Source organism: Sinocyclocheilus grahami, unplaced genomic scaffold (genome assembly GCF_001515645.1).
Source record: "Sinocyclocheilus grahami isolate Dianchi unplaced genomic scaffold, SAMN03320097.WGS_v1.1 scaffold288.1, whole genome shotgun sequence".
In the NCBI taxonomy this organism is placed as follows: Eukaryota; Metazoa; Chordata; class Actinopteri; order Cypriniformes; family Cyprinidae; genus Sinocyclocheilus; species Sinocyclocheilus grahami.
Window position 1 is genome coordinate 407,546 of NW_015505467.1, and position 10,245 is coordinate 417,790.

A 10,245-nucleotide genomic window follows, 5' to 3' on the forward strand; every position below is an offset into this window, starting at 1 on the left:
GGTAGCTGATCGCCTGTTTAATGACTATGCCCTGCGATTTGGATTTCCGAGACGAATACACCACGATCAAGGTGATGAATTTGAAAACCAGCTTCTAGCCCAACTGACAAAGAATTGTGGTGTCCTCAGTTCCAGAACAACGCCGTACCACCCGCAAGGGAACGGTCAGACGGAACGATTCAACAGGACCTTACTTCAAATGCTCAAAACACTGACAGACAAGCAGAAGACGAACTGGAAGGAATCCCTGAATAAATTGATCTTTGCATATAATAGCACCAAATGTGAGGTAACAGGATTCTCACCTTTTTATCTTCTTTATGGCCGGCATCCCAGACTACCAGTGGATCTACTCTTTGGTTTGGAAGAAAGCAGTGGAACAGTGAGTCACCAGGAATACCTGCAGAGATGGAGAGAACAGATGCAAGAAGCACACGAAATAGCAAGAGAGAATGCTTTGTATCCGGGCGACCGTGTACTTGTTAGAAACCTGACACCAAGAGGAGGCACGGGCAAATTGCGCAACCCCGTGTACTTGTTAGAAACTTGACACCAAGAGGAGGCACGGGCAAATTGCGCAACCACTGGGAAGAGGCCATCCATACTGTCGTGAGGCAAATGAAAGAAGATTTCCCGATTTATGAAGTGAAGCCAGAGGTAGGAAAGGGAAGGTCTAGGATCCTGCACCGTAACCTCTTACTGTCATGTGATCTCCTGCCAATGGAGGGGCAATCTGACACCGCTGCTTATTTGGAAACAAAGATGACAAAGCAGAAGAGAAATTATACTGTAGAATCTAATGAAGCTGAAGAAGAGGATGAGGACGAATTATGTCTTTATTACTCACCAAACCAGCAGCAGTACCATGGAGACGGGAGTGACGGAGATCCTGATGAGTTAGAAAGGGAGACAAGTGGACTGGCCGGGCAGACCAAGGATGGTGAAGATATAGGAGAAAGAGTGGACACTGTTGAACTTTCACATGAAGAACGCCCAGGTGAAGACGGTGATGAAGAGCTGATTCAAGTAGAGGACCCATTAGTGACAGGGCACCGTGAAGAGGAACGGATGGAAGTTGAGCACACAGTATTACTTGAGCCATGCAATGATTCCCCGGTAGATGAGAGACATCCAAGACCACAGAGAGAAAGATGAGCCCCTCGACTGTTCACCCGTGAATATATGCGAAGGCATGGTGTTTGATGCAAACAAAGACGGTAGTGTTACCTATGCTAATCGGCATGCTTAACATGCTAAACATTAGGGTGGAGAAAACTAAATGAGACGTATCTCACAGTGGTTTAAGTGGAACAGAACGGTATATTTCTAAAATGTCAATTGAAAGTGAATGTTATGCGTAATGAAGCTCGTTTGTTGTGTATTTCATAATGAGTTCAGTGTTTTATAATGGATTGTTGAAATAGTGTTTTATCGAGTTGGAACTTTGAATTGTTTTCTCATTCTGAATCGTTACTGAAGAATCAATTGATCTTGAACACAAAAGAACTGTATTGTTATCATCACAAGGGAATAACTCATTTATTTTGCAGTTGAAAGAGGACACAGATAGAAATGTGTTAAGTTATGAATGTTATAGAAGAAGTGATGTATTTGTATTATTGGCTTCAGACACATATTGATGTGATTTAATGTACTGATGTATTCATTTATTCACAGTTCTGTTATTCAAGTAATATTTGTTGATGAAAAAGAGACATCATATAGCCAATACAGACTGACGCAGAGACAACAGCACGAGTCCGTGTCTTCATTTATTAATGTCTATTTTCCCCCTTTATCAGGGTGTAACATTTGCTGCGTAAAACCATCAGTAGAAATTAAAATTAAATTGACCAATCGGACCAATCACTGCAGATTAGCATCACGCAAAGTCGGGGTTTGAAAAAATGAAACATTGAGCGAATCGTTTGGGAGTCGTTGAGCAAATAAGGTAAAAAATAAATTCATATTATAAGACAATGAATGTGTTTTTTGACCTTGCATGCATGTCAACGTGTTGTTGGGGACTCCCAAAACCAAAATATGAACCTTTCATAACCCATAATAGGAGAACTTTAATAGTCTCAGAGAACTGCTAGTCACCCCACGGAAAAGAGGGGTGGGGTGAGCAGAGCTCATTAGCATTTAAAGGGACATGCACTGAAACGGGTCGCTGTAAACAGAGCTGTTTTTGACAAGCTAAAATGGTGTTGTTTCACTCTATCATTGAGAAATTTTTTTAAGATTTATTTTTGGCATTTTTTTGCCTTTATTATGATAGGACAGATCAGAGCTAACAGGAAGTGAAGTGGGAGAGAGAGAGGGGGGCGGGATCGGGAAAGGTCCGCAAGTCGGGATTCGAACTCGGGACGCCCGTAGCACAACACCGTTCTATGCTGTTGAGAAATTTTAACCAAAGTATGATATAGACTTTTCATGAAGACCCTAAAGAATCATACCAACTTGTGGAAAATGGGCATCCGATGTCCCCTTTAAGGGCCCACTGCTGACCTGTGTGTAAGACCATTCACGTAGAAGACACTTCATGTCCACAGGTCCGACAAGCTCTTTACAGGCATCAGATTCATTTACAATTGGGTCTACGGGAAGTGAGAAAAAAGGTAGCACATGTTTTGTGTTTACTTTGGAGCTCCGCTTTTACCAGAAGTGTCACCATAAGGAGAAATCAATAGCAGCCATTCGAAAACCGAAATTGTGCTGCTTAACTACTGTGTGCGTAGTTTTCCGTACTTTTGCAGCACCACATGTGACATGAGGTAAACCTATGTTTCCCCTTATATGCCTGCTTCCACAGAAGGAGGGCATTCACTGAAATACTCTGTTCAGACATTTTATTTTGATTTCTGACAAAAGTAGTCAAGGCTACTGATCTCTGACACAAGCAGTTATAAAGACACAATTTGGAGCAATGGGTGAGGTGTTCTGTGGCTTTAAACAACCGCTGCGCTTTTCCAATCTTTTTTTTTTTCAAGCAATATCTTCCAATTACAGAAAATGAAGGCAGATGCCATTTACAACAGTATTTGCTTTGAAAGCAAATATCGACCCCAGCCTGACAGGATCGCTTTCAATCTTAGACAAATCATACACATGACTTTAACTGTGTGCCTGCTTTGTTGTAATGAAGCTTCTTCCATGGCACCTTTGACTTCTAGACCTGGTCGTTGTGGCAAATTCCAATTATTAAGTAACACATTTTCTTTCTCACTTTCTTTATTGGCTCCAGCACACACATACATACAAAGACACTAACAAGTGTGTCACACACCTCTTGTTCCAGTGCCAAAAAAATAGTCAACTCTCGACTGATCCTGTGACACAAAACCTGGTCTAAGAGTGTAATTGCTCATGGTAGAATGTCTGTCAACACATGCGCAGGATTACATGCTGCTGGATTGAGTTTATGGATGTCATTCTTTCTCATTAAATTCAGTTCAAAGTGTGTCTCAAATGACACTACATTGTGAAAGTGAAAATGGGCAGTTGTTACCTTGAAGAGTTATTTCTTCCTGATGTGACTCCTAAAATGACTTTGATTGATGTAACCCAGTGTATTATGGCTGAATCATTCATTTTAAATTTATTTGACTTGAATATAGTTAATTTAGATTAGATTAATTTTTTTTCTTTTACAATGTACTGTATATAAAATGAGGCATTTGTAGAAGGCAAATGACACACATTTACGTAAGTAAATGTCTTGACCAAACTTGCCAAATTGCTTTAAGTTATCAATTTCATAAAAGTTTTACACAAATTGAATGTCTTTATTTACATGGTTTTAATCAAGTTTAATAATACATGCTTCATCTCATGTTTTGGTGATAATTTTACATGGCGAGCAAAGTGCAATTCTGAAACATAAATAACATCACATTTAAAATAATAAAAAATAATAAAATATATAAGCCTCACCTACACACCAAGTATTTTCTGAAACGCATACTTAATTTCTTTAAATTAAATTTATACTTATACTTCAAATGTAAAATTTATACTTGGAAAAAAAAGGTTTTAAATATTAAACATTGCGTGTGACAAACTAGATGCACGTTAACATGAATGTGCTTGTAATCTTGATTCGTAATATCTCCCCAAAACTTAGCGACATGTTTACTGGAGATGTGATTGGAAAAAACAAAGGCCTGTTGAAAAGCTTTTGCATTGTCTCTCTACACTCCAACATGTGCTCTAAAGCTGTAAAACCACAACCAAAGAGCACCTCATTTAAGCTGACAGCCTGGAAACCTTTTCCTGTTGTGAAATACGTTTCAAGCTCACGACACTGCACATTATTCGCCATCCTCAATTGGAACTCATTTCGTTTAGCAAAACACTTCCTGAGACCGAATGTGTCACGCCTCAGTTGTCCTCAATATGTGAGGGGCAATAGAGCATGACCCACAACTCACCCATGCCACTGGCACTCCTTGGCCTCGGTTCGTAACATCTATAAAGATGTTTTAGAGTCTTACCATGCATCTGCTAGGCTTAGCAAATCACAGCCACATCAGAAACAATACAGGACACCTACTGTAGCAACGCCAATACAACGGAATTACTGTTGTCACCAGTTCTGTAAACAGTAAGCACAATTACGAGAAACCGCTGGAAATACAGCTTGTTTTTATAGCACGTCTGTAATTTCCTCAACTTTACTCTGGCGGTGAAGAGCAGCCGAAGCACAATGATTTCACAAGACCACTGCTTGATTCTCCTCAGAAATAGGTCTTCTCAAAGTTGCAGTATCCAAAGTTGCAGTATCCAAAGTAGCGGTGGTCTGGCCCTTCTCTGCTATTGTTGCAACTGAAGACATCTATGTCCTCAGGGGGTCAGCAATCATTTGAGGTTTTTGTGCCTTAAAAATGCAAACTTAGCACCATTTCATTTTCATTTTTAGCTACTTCATATTTGCCTCATCCTTGCTATTTACCCAGTAAGGACCATTCAAGTTTGTAACCAAATTCATCTTCCTTTTCTCAGTGTTATGGTTAAACCTTGCATGTCTTTTTATCACAGGTTTTTCACATAGCACTAAGCAAAGTTTTGCTAAACGTGTTAAATATAGATTAATCAATATACTAGCTATCAATTTTTGCTAATTGAAAGTTTTATCTATAAATAAATTAAGAGTATTTTGGGTTTGGGGTTAGGGTCATTGATTTGGAGTCGGTAAGACTTTTTCAAATGTTTTTTAAAGAAATCTCTTATGCGCACCAAGGCTCCATTTATTTCAGTAACAGTGTGAAATATTATTACAATTTAAATAACTGCTTTCTATTTTAATGTATTTTAAAATGCTATTTATTCCTGTGATGGCAAAGCTGTATTTTCAGCTATTAATAACTAACTAATAATAACTTATAATCGTGATTAATCGCATCCAAAAGAACAGTTTTTGTTTGCATAATATATGTATCCGTGCTGTGTATATTTATTATGTATGTATAAATACACACACATGCATGTATATGTTTCAGAAAAATATGTTATGTTTATATATTAAATATATTTATTTATAATATAAATTATATGCATATAAATATAGACATGAAAATACATGTAAATATTTTCAAAATATATACTGTATGTGTGTGCATTTATATATACATAATAAATATACACAGAACTCACATATATTATGCAAACAAAAACTTTTATTTTGAATAAATGTATAAATGTATGTGATTAATCGCGATTAATCTTCTGACAGCACTAATATATATATATATATATATATATATATATATATATATATATATATATATATATATTAATTTTTTTTTTTTATTAGTGGGGGTTTCTTTCAATCATAGTTTCATAAAAACTCTCAAATGCATTTGCACGTCCAGAAAAAACATTATTGGACACTTCGCTTTTCCATTAAATCATTAAAACATTTAAAATGTAGTCTTGACTTGACTTCTCAGAGCAAGCAATTGTGTTCTGGCTCACATGTGCGGTGCAGATGTTGTCTCTGTGCTCGGTGCAATGGGAGGTTCTGTGTGAGTTTGCATTGTTTGCTCACGCCCTTGGCTCCTCACATAGCCCAAGTCCAATGGCATCAAATACGACAGTGCTGAAGTCAGCATCGGGCACGGGATAAGGGGTCTGGGATGGTAATTTATCACTAAACACGTCCAACGAGCGAGGTGATGCATATCTAATAAACAAAGGGGGGGGAATCATTTGAATTCATATCACTGGTACTGAGGCCCTGAGCAAAGGTTTGACTTTGAGGTATCATGCACGGAGGCATTCGTCTTTAGAGCCAATTGATTTGGATTAATTTGATATTGCAATGAAAAGCAGCTGGATGACTTGTCTGGCACTGTCTACTACTTAATAAGGCAGCTATCAGTGGGGAATGGTTTTTCACAGAATGTTTGGCTCTGTTTTGCTATGTATATCATCTTATTTCATTAGATCATTTTTTTCTTTGAATGTCATGAACTGCAGTGAGACACGTTTTTTAAATAATAGTTGAAAATAAGGCTGTCAATATTGCCTGACATGCTAATTTTGTGCAATTGAAGGAGCAATTCAAACTTGATTGAAAAGAATGACTATAGCTGGGCTATGCACCATTCAACTCCATGTTTTTAATCAATACCTTGCTTCTCTTATGAAATGACTTTACTTTCCCACTGACATCTCGGGCCGCAGCTTGACTCCTTACTAAAATAGTCACAAATGCAACAGAAACTTGCAATCAGGTCACAAACTTTGTGTAGGCCTACTACACAAAGTAATAAAACAACAAACACATTGCAAGCCGTGAATGGTGAACAAATGACTCATATGAACCGGTTCTTTTGAGTCAGCCAAAAAGGTTCACGGATTCGATCATTTCTGGTTATGTCTGAATTTAAGCAAACTAAGAACCGTTTCTTTTGTATAATTCAGGTTAGCGGTATTACTCTATTTATGTTGGTTATTTTATATGACAACTCACAGTCAGAATTATTCTCGCAAAAATTCTTAAAAGTATTTATATAACATACCATCTGGATCTAGTGAGACCGTTTGCAGTGTATTGAAAGGGATAGTTCACCCAAAAATGAAAATTCTGTCATTAATTACTCACCCTCACGTCATTCCAAACCTGTAAGACCTTCGTTCGTCTTTGGAACACAAATTAAGAATATTTTGATGAAATCCGAGACATAGACAGCAAGGGTCCTACCAAGTTCAAGGTCCAGAAAGGTACCAAGAATATCGACAAAATAGTAACATCAGTGGTTCAACCGTAATTTTACAAAGCTACCAGGATAATTTTTGTGAGCAAAAAAACTAAAATAACAACTTTATTCAACAATTCTTCTCCTTTGCGTCAACCTGGCGCCATTTTGGAGAGTACCATCACTTACGCGAGTGCTCTCCTCTGAACGTAAACAAGGCGCAGCACATGCGTGTCCTACGTCAGCAGCACCACACGCATGCATTGTTTACGTGCAGATCAAAGCATGTGCATGCATTGTGGTACTCTTTAAAATGGCGCCAGGGTGACACGGAGGAGAAGAATTGTTGAACAAAGTCATTATTTTAGCTTTATTTTGCGCACAAAAAGTATTCTCGTAGCTTTATAAAATTATGGTTGAACCCAGGGGCCATTCTAGGATTTTCATTTTAGGGGGGTTTATGGAGTTAACAGTTTATGGATCTAATCGCAAAATTTAGGGGGGGCTATAGCCCCCATAAAAATGGCCTAGCGACGCCCATGGTTGAACCACTGATAAGACATAGGCTATTTTGACGATGATCTTGGTACCTTTCTGGACCGTGATCATGGTAGGACCCTTACTGTCTATGGAGGCTCAGAAAGCTCTCGGATTTCATAAAAAATATTAAGAGTTCATTTGCAAAAACCGATAACTCCATATTTTATTTAATTTTTTTCAGAAATCACTTTTTTTTTATTTTGCGCATTCCAAGTAATATCAATCAAACTGCAGCTGGGTTGTTTTGATTAAGTAATAATAACTTAAGACAAATACAGGTAATTTACTAAATTAAAGTTCATTGAAAGTATGTTTTTTTACATATTAAAAGTTTGTTTTATAGCAAAAGCAGATAACTCCAACAGTCGTTTCTTGGCAAAAGCAGATAACGCCATATTTCATGTTTTAAAAACACTCGTTTAATCTTTGTAATTTCCTCAGATGACAATGTAGATGCCTGACAAACGTTGTTGTTGTTGTGATCATAAACTGTATGGATGTGATTACACGCAATGCACGGAGCTATTCCATCACCATTGTAACGCGTTGCTTTTGCAAGGTTCCGTAAAACGTTTCAGCTTTTATTTTCCTTTTTCGCCCTGTTGAACATATCACAGGTTCATCAAGTTCGTCGAAATTATCCATCCTCGATCACTTTTAGGCAGCTTTGACGAAACTCCTCTCAGCTAGCACGTCTTTTCAAAGTGAAAGTAGCCTTGTCACCTGACCTAAATACAGCACGCTGATTCGCTAAAATGGACTTATCGGCTTCTGTTAAAAAAAAAAACAAGGGCGCTTGTCAGCTTCTGCTGTAAAACGTGAACTCGCGGTGCCTTCAAAGTGGACAAATCTGTCTTTTTTGACCAAATGTGTTTAGGGTTCAGATAATTTTTTTTAAAGTGGCATTTATGGGTTTTTGCAAATTAACTCTTCATATCTTAATTTGTGTTTCGAAGATGAACAAAGGTACGGGTTTGGAACGACATGAGGGTGAGTAATTAATGACAGAATTTTCATTTTTGGGTGAACTATCCCTTTAAATGTAGTGCAATGAGATATTCCTTAGTCATCACCAGACATTTAAGAGAAACTGAAATGGCATGTTTACAGTGGATTTTTTTTTACAAGCATCCAGTCAAACTGCACTGTGTTCCTGGTATATTTTTCTTCTTATTCACAGTGTGGGCCATGGCTCCTCATTAAGACTACCTTCGTCTCTCCCAGGTTGGGTAGACTGTAGAGCGCCTGGCAGCAGCAGCCCACACAAAGGAGCAGAGTAACCGGCCAGACGTGGCTGCTCTGGGGACCACCCTCCAATCTTCCACCCCTTATGGAGTCAGATAAGTAACAGCAGGGGGTCTCCTCGACACTGCACTTAACAATAGTTCCCTGCAGTTAATGAGGTGCCTACAGGGTCCCATGTTACACATGAAGTGGGTACAATGCCAGGCTGTTGTGTAGGCTATTTATATAATTTTATATAATATTATCTATTTATCTATCTATCTATTATAAAAAAAGTATAATGCAATGTTCAGTGTTCTTTCTTTCTTTCTTTCTTTCTTTCTTTCTTTCTTTCTTTCTTTCTTTCTTTCTTTCATATGTGTTTATTGTGAAGTGGTATAACACTATTTTGCTTATATACATATATGGTATAATGCAATGTTTAATGTTTTGCTCTATTTATGTATTTGTTTGTTTACTTACTGTGAACTGGTTTAACAATGTTTTACTTTTATTATTTATTTATTTTGTGAAGTGGTATAACAGTGTTCACTGTTTTGCTTTCATAATGTTTTTGTTCATTGTTTTATTTATTTATTTATTGTGAAACTGTATAAAAACATTTCACTTATTTACTTTTTTATTTATATATTGTGAAGTGGCATAACGCAATGTTTTATTTATTTATTTGTTATTTACTTATTGCGACATTATATAATGTAATGTTCAATGATTTCTTTCTTTCTTTCTTTCTTTCTTTCTTTCTTTCTTTCTTTCTTTCTTTCTTTCTTTCTTTCTTTCTTTCTTTCTTTCTTTCTTTCTTTCTTTCTTTCTTTCTTTCTTTCTTTCTTTCTTTCTTTCTTTCTTTCTTTCTTTCTTTCTTTCTTTCTTTCATATGTGTTTATTGTGAAGTGGTATAACACTATTTTGCTTATATACATATATGGTATAATGCAATGTTTAATGTTTTGCTCTATTTATGTATTTGTTTGTTTACTTACTGTGAACTGGTTTAACAATGTTTTACTTTTATTATTTATTTATTTTGTGAAGTGGTATAACAGTGTTCACTGTTTTGCTTTCATAATGTTTTTGTTCATTGTTTTATTTATTTATTTATTGTGAAACTGTATAAAAACATTTCACTTATTTACTTTTTTATTTATATATTGTGAAGTGGCATAACGCAATGTTTTATTTATTTATTTGTTATTTACTTATTGCGACATTATATAATGTAATGTTCAATGATTTCTTTCTTTCTTTCTTTCTTTCTTTC